At 37.7% G+C, this 17,726-nt stretch overlaps 1 protein-coding gene across 1 annotated transcript in view; it reads left to right on the top strand.

The window, feature by feature from the left end:
* Positions 1–17,726, top strand: part of ATRNL1 (attractin like 1) — an 807,510-nt gene that overhangs the window by 246,830 nt on the left and 542,954 nt on the right. The gene's annotated exons all lie outside the window — the stretch shown is intronic.

Here is a 17,726-nt window from a genome sequence, read left to right as displayed (position 1 = left end):
TATCTTTGTATTAGAGATAATATACTGTATTTGACATAAACCACATAATTATTTTAAAAGTTAAGAAAGCATCTCCAAAACTATATCTATCTATATATAAATAAAAGTTTATATCCAAAGAAATCTGTTAGCCTTGGAAAATGATCTTTCTGCTTGTTTTTACTTAGAACAAATATATTATTTGCTGTAGAATTATCCTGCATTTTTCATGTTAGATGATCCTGTCTTTGGCTAGTCTCTGAGGTGTCATAGATTTTCAAGAGAAGGTGAGCAGAACAAGTTTTTATTCCTTCTCCATAGTCTCTAAACTTAAAAGTAAAGTCAAAGCGTAAGATCACAGGGAAATTCCTGTTAAGGAAGGCTATTTTGTTCTCAGTACCAATTCAATTAAGCGGAGTCCTGTGCTTTAAGTCAAGAGATGCCACCGGTATTTTGCAGTGCCATTTACTGGTTGTTATAAGCAGGGCTAACTTGGTGGTCATGTGACACGTGCATTTGCACAGGGCCTCGTGCTTAGAAGAGCTTCTTGCCTGATTCAATGTTCTGCTGTTGCCATATTAAAATTTTAATAGATTCTTAACAAGAGCCCTTCATTTTCATTTGCCCCGGTTCCTTGCTTCCCCTTTTCCTAGTGATTTATGTAGTAGATCTTGGTCTTAAGCAACAAATATTTTTGTTGAGCTTCTAATATCATTTTAAACACTGACAGTTTAAATTTGTACTTTATTTTTTCATAAATGGCATAGTCATCCATAAAAATTATCTCTTATGTGATGTAGTACTTTAGTAACACATTTTTGATTCCAGGTGAAAGAGACAGTATTTTAATTCACTGAACTCATCGGTTTGTAAGCTAGATGTACAGTTATAAAATTTGACATATGCATGAAATATTAGAAAAATAATTTATGTATTTCTGAATGATGAAAGTACATTTTACTGCTAGTTACTATAATTAGGGGAAATTTTTTACAAGTATGGGAGAAATCGGAATACTAAATTGTGGGCATATTTTGTAGATAGTTTTTTTGTTTGTTTTTTCTTTTCTTTAAAAATTAATTTATTTATTTCAATTGGAGGCTAATTACTTTGCAATATTGCAGTGGTTTTTGCCGTGTATTAACATGAATCAGCCATGGGTGTACACGTGTTCCCCATCCTGAACCCCCCTCCCACCTCTCTTCCCATCCCATCCCTCAGGGTCATGCCAGTGCTCCGGCCCTGAGCACCCTGTCTCATGCATCAAATCTGGACTGGTGATCTATTTCACATATGGTAAAATACATGTTTCAATGCTATTCTCTCAAATCGTCCCACTCTCACCTTCTCCCACAGAGTCTAAAGTCTGTTCTTTACATCTGTGTCTCTTTTGCTATTCGCATATAGGGTCATTGTTACCATCTTTCTAAATTCCATAAATATGCGTTAATATACTGTATTGGTGTTTTTCTTTCTGACTTACTTCACTCTGTCTGAGTTTTTATAGATAGAATTACTCTCATTGCTTTTTCATTTTACTTGTTTTATTTATTTATATTTATATTTGTAATTATCTACATAATATTATATTTATAAAATAAAAGTGTTTACATTACATATTTATATTAAATACCTATATTTATTTTTCTATAAATATTTGTTTTATTTCTTTTACTTTGGGGCAGTGGTGACATTAGCATCCTCACAAATTTTTTTTGAGTTAATTAATTTTTTTTTTTTTTGGTTGCACTAGGTCTTCTCTAGTTGGGGTGAGTGAGGGCTACTCTTCATTGCGATGCATGCTCCTCTCATTGGTGCATCTCTTGGTGCAGACCTCGGACTCTAGGGTGCTTGGGCTCATTAGTTGCCTTGTGTGAACTCAGTGGTTGTGATTCCCGGCTTAGTTGCCATGCGGTACATGGAATCGTCCCAGGCCAGGGATTGAACCCGTGTCCCCTGCATTGGCAGGTGGATTCTTAACCACTGGACTGCCAGGGAAATGTAGGGTCCTCATTCTTAACGTAATTTCCTGCCATGTGCTTATACTGGAAAAAACGGTCTTGTTAGGAAGCAAAGCTAGTCACTCATGTCAGTAGACAATCATTAAATGAGTGCTTCTTACTATTAATGAAGATGAATAACACATGGCTTTTACTTCAGTGGAGACACTAGGCAAAATATACTATACTACTTTCTTACATTAGTGCTTTGAGATGCTTATGAATGAGCCTTTCCTTCTTCCCAGGATAATTTCTGTTTGGCTTTAAGCAAAGAGTTGCAAAGAGATGGATACCACTGAGCAACAGAACAACAACAAATGTAGTTAGAAGGGGGCTTCCCAGGTGGCACTAGTGGTAAAGAATCCGCCTAATGCTGGAGACCCCCAGAGGAGGGCATGACAGCCCACTCCAATATTCTTGCCTGTAGAATTCCATGGACAGAGGAGCCTGGCGAGTTACAGTCCATAGGGTTACAGAGAGTCGGACATGACTGAAGCAACTTAGCACAGCATGCACATGTAGCTAGACATCACATCTTCTGGTAGATTTTTCATAACCTCTCCAAACTGAAATTGAGTCTCTTCCTATTTATGAATTTTTCCAATGTATGATGTATGTACTTGCTTGTATCCTTTATTGAGTGAAACTCTTTGGGTACTGTTGCATCAGTACCACAGTGTAAATGCTCAACAAATTTATTTAATGAAATAGAATGAAGAAAATACTGAATGAGGACTGAAAGGAATGATTGATTTATCATGGAAGAATAAGGATAGTTAGAACAGGGCATATTTAAGATGAAAATTGGAGAGAGTTCAAGTTTTCTGAGTATAGAATATAGTAAAGGGAAGGGGAAACAACATTAGTAAAGCAAAGAAGTAAACATGAACATGATCATAGCATTTCTAGTTTTTGCTCAAGGATGTAGAGAGCTGGAAAAAGCATCATTCCCACCTTTACAATGAAAGAAGTAAAGCTGGGCAAATGCAGATTCATGAGTTTTCTTGAAAGCGTTGGAGTCCTGAGATTATAGGGTGACCAAATGGCCAGAAATCTAAAGAGAAGCAAGAGCTTTCAGGGAGAGATGATAAATACTGACTAACATGGAGTGAAGCCAAAAGGAAGCTTAAATGTCCAGTTGATAAATTAGTGCTCAAGTGCTCATCATCAATAATATGAAGGTCTTGGGAATGTGGAGTTGCAGGTCCCCACCCTTTTTAGTCTTTCCATGAACCCCACGGGAAATAATTAGAGAAAATTTTAACAATGCATTTCCTGTGGTGTAAGATAGGGGGAGAGGAATAGCAGACATCCTGGGCAGGCCTACAATATGGGGTCAAAATATTTATTTAAAGGAACACCAAATTATTAATCTTGCCATGGTAGAGTCCTCATTCTGGCACTGGCCTGAACACAGTTGGAACCCAAAATTGGTAAGTTAAAAAAATGAATTTAATGAAAATACAAGCTAACATGAAATGAGTGAAAATTGTTTCTCTGGAAAATTTTTTCAATTTGAGGAGCAACATGCAGACTTTAAGGAAAACACATATTTTTCCTGTAAAATTTCTCAGTTAACAATGTGAAGGTGATGCTTGTTTGCATTATGTACAATACAATGTCTGTCATTTTCAATGCGTGTTTAAAGAAGGTCAGAAGTTTTAAGAAGGTCAGTGGTTCATTTATTTTTCTTTCAACCTCTGACAACACTTCTGATAGATACGGATGTTTCTTGGTGGGAAATAAAAGATTTCAGATGAAAATAGGTGGAAGAAGTTTTGATAAAATATTATGGTATATACTTATATCGTCTGGCCAACTCCCATGGTTTCACCATGACTACAGTAGTAACTTTCCTGTACCTTTCAATATTCTGCATAAAGAATGAAGATCTTTGTTACTCTTTTAGTTGCAAAGCTACTCATTTCTACTCAGGTACAAACAGGAAGTGTAAGTCAATAATATGTTATATATTGTACCCAGTAAGTATGAAGCTCAAAATATTTTGGTTGGACAAAGGAAACATCCATTTATTAGGTCAGTGGTTCTCAGTGATGATGGAATGGCATCTCTAGAACTTAATGAATTTTCCTAAACCAATACAATATTGTAAAGTAATTAGCCTCCAATTAAAATAAATAAATTTATATTAAAAAAATTAGATAGTGCTACGGCCTTTGGAGATGAATCATAGCCCCTTTGTTAGCATGGAAACTTATAGGACCAGGTTATAAATGGAATTTTGGTCCAAATCTTTTTAATTAAGTGTGATAGCAATAGTCCCTCAGTTGTATCCAATTCTTTGCCACCTATAGACTTGTAGCCCACCAGCTCCTCTGTCCTTGGATTTCTCCAGACAAGAATACTGGAGTGGGTAGCCATTCTCTTCTCCAGAGGATCTTCCAGATCCAGGGATCAAACCCAGGTCTCCCGAATTGCAAGCAGATTCTTTACAGTCTGAGTCACCAGGGAAGCCCCCTACATCGGTCTGTAAACTCACTCTGTGGTCATTTTCCTGTCCCTACGTGCATGATTGGAATGGGTATATGTGGCAGCTGACAGAACCTCTTGTTGGTCTTCTGACTCTTGGGTAAAGAGCTGTTACGTAGAAAGGGTCAAGTAGAAGGAGTCTCTGAAACTCCTTCCGTCCACTCTGGACCCAGTGAAGACGGTAGATTAGAAATTAGAGATCTTACACCAAGATAAGTGATAGGCTGTTGAAATGGAGAAAATAAGGAAGTATTATATTCTCAAGTATTAGCTGGATCTTATTTGTAAATGTTCAGTTCAGTTCAGTTGCTTAGTCGTGTCTGACCCTTTGCCAAAATAATTCCTTAGATTAAAATATAGGTAAGATTTAGATAAAGTGTCACAGAAAGCATTCATTCTACCCGAAACCCTACCACATGTCAAAGCACACATTCTATTTCTGGAACTTAAAAAGACCTTGGAAACTATATCATTTCTTAGACAATAGGAAATAGAGGATAATTTGGAAAAACACACAGTAATACCAAGCTGGTAGAGTTGTGTTTTGGGCTTCTGGGAATGCTGTCAGAATTCCTAGCTGAAAATCAATTGGCATTACTCAAATAAATAGTTTTAATATGTAACTTTTACCATGTACATTTTATATCATAGGAATACAATATTTTTAAATGTATAGGATAGGATTAAAATAACAAAATTAGTTCTTATTTTCTTAGAAGGAGTCTGAAACATTCTCTGGACACATATTCCAAAATGTGTGCTGTATATACCATGAATTGCATAAGTATTTGTTGATGAAGTTTTCTGAAATGTTGAATTCATCTTTGTTAAATTCTGAATAAAATTATATATGGTCTATTTTCAACTTATGTGGTAACAGCATTCCTAGAAAATTCACTATATATTATAAACATGGAAAACGAATTTTTGTTTATAGGTAAAATGGTTAGGTTCTACTGTCAAATAATTATAGACAAAACTCTTTCTTTTCTCTTTTCCAAGGTATAAAATTTGGATTGACTCTTATTGTCATGTGGAATTGCCTTGTGCATTCAGGTCATCTATCATCCTCTGCCTCTTTTTTTAGTTATTTTAATATGGTCCATTAGAACTCTATAATTATGGAGATAATTGTTACCTGCACATTTATCCCCATTGAGAACCACTGATCTAGTTAATTAGTGTTTTCCTTTGTTGTTTTATTTATTGTATATAAGATATTCAGTTCAGTTCAGTCACTCAGTCGTATCCGACTCTTTGCAACCCCATGAATCGCAGCACGCCAGGCCTCCCTATCCATCACCAGCTCCCGGAGTTCACTCAAACTCATGTCCATCGAGTCAGTGATGCCATCCAGCCATCTCATCCTCTGTCATCCCCTTCTCTTCCTGCCCCCAATCCCTCCCAGCATCAGAGTCTTTTCCAATGAGTCAACTCTTCTCATGAGGTGGCCAAAGTACTGGAGTTTCAGCTTTAGCATCATTCCCTCCAAAGAAATCCCAGGGCTGATCTCCTTCAGAATGGACTGGTTGGATTTCCTTGCAGTCCAAGGACTCTCAAGAGTCTTCTCCAACACCACAGTTCAAAAGCATCAGTTCTTTGGCACTCAGCTTTATTCACAGTCCAACTCTCACATCCATACATGACCACAGGAAAAACCATAGCCTTGACTAGATGGACCTTTGTTGGCAAAGTAATGTCTCTGCTTTTGAATATGCTATCTAGGTTGGTCATAACTTTCCTTCCAAGGAGTAAGTGTCTTTTAATTTCATGGCTGCAGTCACCATCTGCAGTGATTTTGGAGCCCCACGCCCCCAAAAGTCTGACACTGTTTCCACTGTTTCCCCATCTATTTCCCATGAAGTGATGGGACCAGATGCCATGATCTTCGTTTTCTGCATGTTGAGCTTTAAGCCAACTTTTTCACTCTCCTCTTTCAGTTTCATCAACAGGCTTTTTAGTTCCTCTTCACTTTCTGCCATAAAAGTGGTTTCATCTGCATATCTGAGATTATTGATATTTCTCCTGGCAGTCTTGATTCCAGCTTGTGCTTCTTCCACCCCAGCGTTTCTCATGATGCACTCTGCATATAAGTTAAAAAAGCAGGGTGAGATCTTGGAGCAATTTATTTCCTTCTGGAGACAAGTATATACATTCTTGATGTTATTAGATATTATGTTGGTAATTTAATCAAAATTTTTGGATTGACCCAGATTCCTGCTTTACTTTTTATCAGTAGTAAATTGAAGATAAAGTTTCTCAAAGGCATTTGGAACTATAACTACCTGAGATATATGGCACTATTAGTAAGCAGGATATTTTAAGTTTAGTAGTTCAATTCATAACTGAGTCCCCCCTTTCTCTTCCTTACATCTTTCCTCTTTAGTGGTCATAACTTTTTCACAGCTACTATGGTAGGATTAAGACTCTGGATCTCAAAAGTAGGGTGAAGAAGAATCTCCTGGAAAATGGTGACTTAAGCTCTGTGATGGGATCAAAATTTTGCTTTATTATAAGCATTGCAGCATTAATAGTTCTTGCCACACTTCAAGAAATATTGCCATAGGACAGTCTTCTTCCTGAGCAATTTTTCCTCTCTAGTTTACCTTTAGACCAGCAGTATTTAAGATTATTACTCATTTTAATCTATGTTGTTTTGATGGTGAGAGGCAGAGGAGGATGTCAGTGCCTTTTCCATTTTTGGATGATCAAAGTTGTGCCTTCCTCTTAAGACTAGTTTTTGGGACATAGTAAGGGTTTCTAGGCTTCCCTGGTGGCTCAGATGGTAAAGAATCTGCCTGTAATGCGGGAGACCTGGGTTCGATCCCTGGGCTGGGAAGATCCCCTGGAGGAGGGCAATGGCAGCCCATTCCAGTATTCTTGCCTGGAGAATCCTCACAGACAGAGGAACCTGGTGGGCTACAGTTCCTGGGAGTTGCAGAGTCGGACATAACTGAAGCGACTAAGCACAGCACAACACACAAGGGTTTTATAAAACAAATGTAAATTAGTGTATTTTAGGATTTTGTTTTCCCCAATTATTTCCACACCCCCCACCCCTTGCTAAATTTCTTTTTGGGAAGGGGAAAACCAGTACTTATCCTGGTAGGAAGGTCAACTTGAATATTAATATAAAATCTCCCATGTCAGGTAAATATTTGAATTGTTGAGTGTGTCTTTTTGAGTTTAAAACTCTTGGATTATTAGGAACTTTCAAATTTAAATGTTAGTTCTGCCATCAGTGTTTCTAAGCCAACACATCATCCTCCAGAACTCTATTAGATTGATTTTCATTTAGTTGTCAGTTGTGAAAACTTCCTGAACACAATTCGGCATTGTTTCCCATTTTCTATCAGACTTAGGTTGGAGGTCATGTAATTGAATTATGTCCACCACTTCAGACCTGGCCCCTTAAAAGCCCTTGTGTTATACAGGCTCTCTTTCCCCATATATTGCTTCAGTGGAGATAAAGATGAGGACCTACAAGATTGCAGGACTTAGGAACAGCCCAAATCCTGGAAAATTGCATGGAATAGCTCTTCCTCCATTCCACCCCTCTACACTGGATTGTGCCTTAAGCTACAAACCTTTTTTATAAAAGACTAGGTTTTAAGAATGTTTGTTGCAAGAGTCACACACCTTTCCACAAGTAGTTATGTTCACTTGGCAGCTTGCTTGACATCCTTAACTATTGCACTTTAATTTGAATAACCTTAAATGACCTGTTCTTTAAGTGTGACTTCTAGGTTTAGATTAGTGAAATGTCTGAGATTTAGAGTCAAATTGTTCCTTGATTCCCATTCATCTCTCAGAACCGTTGCAGGCTTCTCCATTTCTTCTATCAGAGCTTTTGTCATCGGAGGCTGGCTCTTAGGAGCCTTTGCCTTGTCCTTGATCTCCAGTTTGATTATTGCATTGACATCAGACATAACAAAGATGTTATTCTTCAGTCGCTAAGTTGTGTTCGATTCTTTGCGACCCCATGGACTGCAGCACACCAGACTTCCCTGTCCTTCAGTGTCTCCCTGAGTTTGCTCAAATTCATGTGCAAAGTTAAGTGGTTTTAACTCTAGAGTGTCAGAGTAGGTCTCAATACATGTAGAATTGTTGGGATTGTTAGAATAAAATGATCGTAAAATATAGTGACCAAGAGGACAGAGTAGGAAGAACCTGAACTGATTTCCTCCCATGGACACATCAAAATTACAACTAATTACAGAAAAGCTATCTATGGCATTGACCTGAAGACTAGCAGAAAGGACATTCCTGCTATAAAATAAAGACACTAAGGAACCACAATGAGATGAGTAAGTGAGGTGGCGACACAGTATATTCAGGACCCACACCACTGGGCTGGTGATCCAAAATGGTAGGAATATTACAGTCATGAAGGAGTGGTGGGTCTGAGCCTTACACTGGCCTCCTCAGCCCACTGATCCTGTACCAGAAAGACAGGCTCTCAGAATGTCTGGCTTTGAAATGCAGCAGGTCTTATATTCATGAGAGCCAGAGAGCTATTGGAAACAGAGACTCCCCTCTTAAAGGATGTGCACAAAATCTCAAACCCTTTCACTTCCAGCGCTGAGGCAGTAGTTTGAAAGGAGCCTAGGTCAGACGCAGGTGCTCATTTTGGAGAGCTTCCCAGTGAAGCAGGAAGCAGCTGGATCTCTGCCTGGGATGGAGATACTGGTGGCAGACAGTTCTGAGACCTTGTTCTACTGTGATAGTGATAACACTGCACTGGCAAGTGTCATGTTGGAATTCTCCCTTTAGCCTCTTTCTACCAGGGGCTTACCCACCCATCAGTGAGCTGGCACAAGCCCCAAGCCCTGCAGGGGAATGCAGACAGTCGTGTGAGGTCCTGGCCTGACCACCAATGAGCTGATAGCAGCCTTGAACCTGCCATCCACTTTCCCTGGGCCATTCAGCCAACTATTCAGGAAGCCTACCCCACATCTAGAGGGCCTGCAGCTACTGTGTAAAGCATGGTCTCATAGCTCACCAGACCAGAGCCCACGTCTGCCTACCAGCATACCCATAGGAGTAGGCTGTGTCACACAGAGGGGTACACACAGCTCATATAGGGGTACCCCTTCACCATATAGTTCTGGTTACCAGAGGCAAGCATAATGGGCCCCATAGGACAATCTCCTACAGATGGCCACTTCTTGAAGATTGGGAAACATAACCCACCTACTTAAGAAATAGAAATAAACTCAGAGCATTAAGCAAAATAAGAGGGAGGAATATGTCCAAATAAGGGGATGAGACACAACCTCTGAAACAGAACTAAACGAATTGGAGATAAGCAGTCTCCCCAGTAAAAATTTCAAAGTAATGATCATAAAGATGCTCACTAAGCTTGGGAGAAGAATGGATGAACACAGTGAGAATCTGAACAGTACCATAACTGAAATGAAAAAAACACTGAAAGGAATCAACAGTGGCTTAAATGAGATAGGGGAACAGGACCAGCCATCTGGAAGACAGAGGATGTGAAAATACCCAAGCTGAACAGAAAAATGAAAAAAAGAAAAGAAAGAAGGATAGTTTAAGAGACCTCTGAAATAGTATAAAATGTACAGATTGCAAGCGGAGAAGGGAGAGAAAGGGACAGAGAATTTATTTGAAGAAATACTATCTGAAAACTTTACCAACCTGGGGAAGGAAACAGACATCCAGGCCCAGGAAACACAGAGTCTGAAAGAAGATGAATCCAAAGAGGTCCACATCAAAACACATTATATTTAAAATGGCAAAAATTAAAGTAAAAGAGAATTTCATAAGCATCAAGTGAAAAGCAACTGAGTACATACGTGGGAAGTCAAGAGTATAAACTGACTTTCAGTAGAAACTTTGCAGCCCAGAAAGGAAAGGCACAGTACATTCAAAGCAATAAGAAGAAAATACCTACAGCCAAGAATATTTTACCAGGTAAAGTTAGTCACATTTGAAGGGGTAGATGAAGAGGTCACAGACGAGCCAAAGCTGAAAGAGTTCAGCACCATAAAACTGGTCTTAAAGGCCAGATGTGTTAACAGGACTTCTCTAAGTGGAAAAGAAGAGACCACGTAGAAATGTGAAAATTATAAAAAGGAAAATCTCATTGGTAAAGTCAAACATACAATAAGAAGTAATAGACCAGCTACTTTTGAAGCTAGTAGTCAGGTTAAAAGACAAACATAGCAAAATCTTCCGTATTCACAATATGTAGTTAAGGGATATACAGAACAAAAAGATAATATGACGTTAAAAACATTAAATTTGGGGGCAATGGATTAAAAGAAGTTTGAAATTGTATCAAATATCTTTTCCAACTACAGTGGTATGAGACTAGGAATTAACTACAAGTGACCTGTGAACAACATGTGTTTCAGCTGGATGGGTCCTCTTAAACATGGAATTTTTTCAATTATATATTGGAAAAACGTATGAGTAGTTGGGACAATTTGGAAAAAAATCACAGACAAACCCTATAATATAGAAGCATTGAAAAAATTAAGAAAAATGTCATGAATGTATAAAATACATGTTGATACTAATTTATCATTTACTACCATAAAATAAAAGTTTATTATTAAAATTTATTATGTGCTAAGTTGCTTCAGGGAGAAGCCAATGGCACCCCACTCCAGTACTCTTGCCTGGAAAATCCCATGGATGGAGGAGTCCATGGGGTCACTAAGAGTTAGACACGACTGAGTGTTTCACTTTTCACTTTCATGCATTGGAGAAGGAAGTGACAGCCCACTCCAGTGTTCTTGCCTGGAGAATCCCAGGGACCGGGGAGCCTGGTGGGCTGCCGTCTATGGGGTCGCACAGAGTCGGACACGACTGAAGCGACTTAGCAGCAGCAGCAGCGAGTTGCTTCAGTCGTGTCCGACTCTTTGTGACCCAATGGACTGTAGCCTGCCAGGCTCCTCTGTCCATGGGATTCTCCAGGCAAGAATACTGGAGTGGTTTGACATGCCCTCCTCCAGGGGATCTTCCCGACCCAGGGTTTGATCTGGCCTCTCTTGTGTCTCCTGAATTGGCAGGCGCTTCTTTACCACTTGCTCCACCTGGGAAGCCTTTAAAAATTTATTATAAAAAGGAAAAATTAGTGAAAAGTTATGCATGTACTTATAAGACCTTACAAGGCTCCATTTGCAGTTGGAATTAATGTAAATAAATGTAAAGATGCAGTATTAAATTATAACTGCATGAAATTAACAGTAATACATAGTTTACTACTGTAATAATCTTGTAGCCACTTGTGTTGCTATTGCGGTGAGCTCAAGTGCTGTGAGTATCCACTTAAAATGCCTTGTGATGCTAATCATATCTTCATGAGCAGTTCTTCTCTCCAGTGAATTATACATCACAGTAAAAAGTGATCTTTCATGGTTCTTGTGTATTTTTCGTCGTGTTTAGTGCAGTGTTGTAAACCGTGAAACCAGGGGACCCGTATGAAGTGCCACCTGTGATACTGGAAGTGCTCCTGAGAAGCAAACTCATGACACTATAGGAAAAAGTTTAATTGCTTGATATGTCCTATAGATTGAAGTCTGTAGCTGCGGTTACCTGCCATTTCAAGATAAATGAATCCAGCATCAGGACCATTGTAAAAAATAAAAGAATAGGAAATTTGTGAAGCTGTCACTTCTGCTACCCCAGAAGGTGCTCAACCCTTGTACTCATTGTGTAAAAGCTTTAATCTAACATTGAAAATGCAGTTTATTTAAGTTTTTTTTTTTTTTTACGATTTCTTTAAGAAATGTACACCTATAGCCGCCTCTTATTCAAGGATAAGTGAAGTCATTATATGTCAACTTACAGCAAAAGGAAGGTGAAGGGTCTATAGCTGGAGAATTTAATGCCAGCAAAGAATAGTTTGATAATTTTAAAAAGAGGTTTGGCTTAAAGATGTCAAGATGACAGGAGAAGCAGCTTCTGCCAACTGAGAGAGAGCAAATGACTTCCCAGATGCCATTAAGAAACTCATTGATGAGAAAGGATATCTGCTTGAGCAGATTTTTAATGCAGATGAAAATGCTCTAGTCTTAAAAAAAAAAAAAATGCCATAAAGGACTTCTATGAGTAAGGAAGAGAAGCACACACCAAGATTAAATCAGGAAGGGATAGGCTAACTCTACTATTTTGTGTAAATGAAATCAGGTTTATGATCAGGACTGCCATTATCTATAAAGCTGCTAATCAAGGAATCTAGAAAGGAAAAAATTGTCTTTGGTTGTACAAGAAGGCCTGGACAAGGAAAAAAATATATATATATATAAATATATATATATATTTTTTTAATTGGTCTCATTGATGCTTTGTTCCTAAAGTCAGGAAGTACCCTGCCCATAGTGAAGTTGCTCAGTCATGTCCTACTCTTTGCGGCCCGATGGACTGTAGCCTACCACGTTCCTCTGCCCATGGGATTTTCCAGGCAAGAGTACTGGAGTGGGTTGCCATTTCCTTCTCCAGGGGATCTTCCCGACCCAGGGATCGAACCCAGGTCTCCTGCATTGTAGGCAGACGCTTTACCGTCTGAGCCACCAGGGAAGTCTGCCTATAAGGAATTGCCTTTTAAAGTTGTTTTTGATATTGGGCTATGCCCCCTGGCCACCCACATCTCGACTTCAATACTGAAGGCATCCAAATGCTCTACTTGCCCTCTCCCACAATGTCTCTAATTCAGCCTCTAGATCAGGGCCTCATAAGAACCTTTAAGGCTCATTATACACAGGACTCAATGAAAAGGATTGTCGATGCTATGGAAGGGAACTCTAATAAAGTGAACATCCTGAAAGTCTAGAAGGATTTCACCTTGGAAGAAGCCATTGTGTTATAGAAAGAACTGTGAAAACTGTGGGGCCTGATAGAATAAATAACTGCATCCATGTAACTATAATTTGATATTTTCAATGCCATAGAGTATTTGATTATATTTTTTTTTGAACTGCAAAAAAGGTTTAATATATATGGATTGAATAAATCAACACATAAAGGAACCAATGAGTGAATTAATCAAAACAGATTCATCTTTCTAGATAAAACTATTTCTTTTTTTTTTGTTAATTTAATTTTATTTTTAAACTTTACATAATTGTATTAGTTTTGCCAAATATCAAAATGAATCCGCCACAGGTATACACGTGCTCGCCATCCTGAACCCTCCTCCCACCCCACACCATCCCTCTGGGTCATCCCAGTGCACCAGCCCCAAGCATCCAGTATCATGCATCGAACCTGGACTGGCATCTCGTTTCATACATGATATTTTACATGTTTCAGTGATATGATTATACCACACTTCATTTAATCATTCTTTTATTTTTCTGTTGAAAATTATAGTTTTCTTTCTTTTAACCATTAAAATTGGTGGGCTTAGAGGATTCTCATGTGTCTCTTGATTCACAAGTACAGACATTTTTGATAGTCTTTGTTGGGCACCCATTTTTTCAATTTTAGAGAATTAGCTCTTATAAAATTGCTATCTGGAAATTATATGCTTTCCAGGGCTGTATGGATTTACTTAATGCTCTGCACTCTTGACAATACTTGGTGTTATAAGACATTTTAAATTTAAGGATTCTGATGAATGTATAATTGATAGGTTGCAATTTGAATTTACATTTTCTTAAGAACTGAAGTGCTTCTTTAGTTCTCTAAGATTTAGTATGCTTAATATTTAAAAAATTTTATATGTTTAATCATCAGTTGAAGTTCTCTTTTCTGAAATAGTGCTCTTTCAAATTTCTTATGATTTTTTTTTTCCCTATTCTGTTCTCCTTTGCTTAATTTTTTGTAGTGTTTTATCTATTCCGGATGCTTATCTTCTATTGATGATACGTGTGGTAAATGCCATGGGATGGTTTAGGTTTTCACCCTGTTTTGTATGTCATTGGTGAAGAGAAGTTATTAATTTTAATATAATCCAATACATCAATCTTTTCCATATGGTTAGTGCTTTTGGGGGGTTCTGTTTGCAATTTCCTCATCTTTCCCTGTATTCAGTTCAGTTCAGTTCAGTCACTCAGTCGTGTCCGACTCTTTGCAACCCATGAATTGCAGCACGCCAGGCCTCCCTGTCCATCACTAACTCCCGGAGTTCACCCAGACTCACGTCCATCGAGTCAGTGATGCCATCCAGCCATCTCATCCTCTGTCATCCCCTTCTCCTCCTGCCCCCAATCCCTCCCAGCATCAGAGTCTTTTCCAATGAGTCAACTCTTCACATGAGGTGGCCAAAGTACTGGAGTTTCAACTTTAGCATCATTCCTTCCAAAGAAATCCCAGGGCTGATCTCCTTCAGAATGGACTGGTTGGATCTCCTTGCAGTCCAAGGGACTCTCAAGAGTCTTCTCCAACACCACAGTTCAAAAGCATCAATTCTTCGGCGACAGTCCAACTCTCGCATCCATACATGACCGCAGGAAAACCATAGCCTTGACTAGACGGACCTTTGTTGGCAAAGTAATGTCTCTGACTTTGAATATGCTATCTAGGTTGGTCATAACTTTTCTTCCAAGGAGTAAGCATCTTTTAATTTCATGGCTGCAGTCACCATCTGCAGTGATTTTGGAGCCCCCAAAAATAAAGTCTGACACTGTTTCCACTGTTTCCCCATCTATTTCTCATGAAGAGATGGGACCAGATGCCATGATCTTCGTTTTCTGAATGTTGAGTTTTTTTGTTTTTTGGTTTTTTTAATTATTTTTTTAAATTTTATTTTGTTTTTAAACTTTACAATATTGTATTAGTTTTGCCAAATATCAAAATGAATCCACCACAGATATACCTGTGTTCCCCATCCTGAATCCTCCTCCCTCCTCCCTCCCCATACCCTCCCTCTGGGTCGTCCCAGTGCACCAGCCCAAGCATCCAGTATCGTGCATCGAACCTGGACTGTTGAGTTTTAAGCCAACTTTTTTGCTCTGCTCTTTCACCTTCATCAACAAGGTGACCAGATGGTTTTAGATTTTTCTTTGTCGAAAGGTTTTAATTACATCTTTAAAATGAGATATAAACTTTTGAATTTATTTAAGAGTAATAAGCTATTCAGATTTTTAATTTCTTCCTAGGTCTCTTTTACTCTTTGACTTTAAGTTTTTTCTTTATTTTACCAATTTTACAGTAATTGCTGAAGTTATTATTTTTCATTTGCCATGTTGGGCATTTCAGAAATTTCCAACACTCTTCAAATGTGTCTTATTCTCCATTCTCTCTGTCTTCTGCTTTCGGAGCCAGTAACACCATAGCTTTTATTTCTTTTTCATATTTTTCCACTCTCTCCTGACCTATTTTTCAGTTTACTGTTTTTTTTCCCACTGTGTATAGTTTGCTGTTAATCTCATCCATCCAGTTCTTAATTTTGGTTATCGTGTTTTCATTTGCTTGTTTTTATTTTCTAGTTTTTCAGACTGAATTCTAATTCTTCATCTATTATAGTTTCTAGTTGCCTTTTATAGTTTCCAAAATTTAGACAGATTTTTATTCTTGCCTGTTGTCTTCTCCAATTTAATAGTTATTTTAAAGCCAGTGGCTTTTTCTAGGTAATATCTAAATTCCCACAGCTCTGTTTCCATTATCCTTAGTTTCTGCTGGTTCCTGTTCTTGTTTTCTTGTCTATTCCTGTCTGTGCCTGGTTATTTTTTATTGATGCCATATTGGCAAAATATGTTTGTAGAAAATTTGAGACCATTGCTTACTTAAATCATAAGAGAAGTTAATTCTCCTTTGTGCCTGAAAATAGTAGTATCTTCATGATTTTCTGGGATAAGGTTGGGTCAAAGTAGATTTGGGCTTCATAGGTGGCACTAAGGTAAAGAATTCTCCTGTCAATACAGGAGACATAATAGACGCAAGTTTGAACCAGGGGATGTTGGGAACATCCCCTGGAGGAGGTAATGGCAACCCACTCCAGTATTCTTGCCTGGAGAATCCCATGGACAAAGGAGCCTGGCAGACTACCGTCCATAGGGTCACAAAGAGTTGGAAATGATGAAGCGATTTAGCATGCAAAGTAGATTTGCAGTCTCTGGAAGGCCCTTTAATGCCTTTAATCCTAAAATTACACTTTGAGTTAAGCTTACCAGTCTTTGGTGTGCCTGGACTCCAGTCCTTTTCTGTGATATGCTGTTCCCATTCATAATTGGAGACATAGGGACCCCTGAAATGGTTCAGCATCCTGGGATTCTATCCTTCTCTGCATCTTGGCCTGGTAATTTTTCACCCCTTTGCTCTCCAATATTTTTAAGTATTAAAAAAAAAAAAAAAACCTAGTCTTTTTAGTAGTTTTTAATTACCTGGCTAGTTCTATTCATTATTACTGGACTCTCAAGTCCGTAAATAGCACTACAGTTTTAAACGTGTACCTTTCCTACTATTTCAGGATTTACCATACATTCATGTCTGAATTTTTACTGTTTGTTTATGATACATTGTCTTAGAAGTATGATATCAATATCGATACTGTGATATTACTTAATGTAATCTTTTTGTTTATGTGATTTTTATGAGTCCCTTTAGAGGAAAAGCAAAACAAAAGCAAGTGTGTCTTACTTTGTGTATAACTTTCATAATTTTTACAAAAACATAAATTTATTTATCAGATTCTCAATTGTTTTAAATATTATGTTTTGATATTTCAAATTATAGCAATTAGATTTAACCCTTCTTTAGCTTCTGAGTAGAAAAATTGTATCTTACAGTAAGATATATATATATAAATATATATAAGTAGGAACAAAATGAAAGGTGATATTTTAACACTTAGAAATGGGGGATTGTTTTATATTTTGTTTTTTCAAAATGATATTTATGATTTAATATGATCACATAAATAAATGGTAACCATTATTTAGGTGCCATGTAATGATAATATTTACCCTTTCAAAGTCCCTAATGAATATTTCAGCCTAAGCCTGTTTTATAAAAAGGTCTGGCTGTTTGCTTAGTGGGAATAGAGGATGATTATCTCTTTGCTTAGACCCAGAAATACTTTGAAGTTATGTTTTTAATTAAGCCAGGCAGAAGACTTCTGAAGGCTTTTAATGTTTGTTTCTAATCTTTATACAGAAAGATTATGAGTTTTAAAAACATTACTTAGCTTACATAACTGAATTATTATTAATGTAATCTATATAGTACCATACTAATTGGTTTGAAGAATTATTTATGCATATACTTTTCCATTCATATTCTCTTTACCCCTTATGAGTTTGACCTCAGTCAAGTACTTTTAGCTTCTCAAATTATTTATTATGTGAA

Source organism: Bos mutus, chromosome 26, assembly GCF_027580195.1.
Source record: "Bos mutus isolate GX-2022 chromosome 26, NWIPB_WYAK_1.1, whole genome shotgun sequence".
Lineage (NCBI taxonomy): Eukaryota > Metazoa > Chordata > Mammalia > Artiodactyla > Bovidae > Bos > Bos mutus.
The sequence above is the reverse complement of the archived record's forward strand: the minus strand, read 5'-3'. Positions and strand labels throughout refer to the sequence as shown.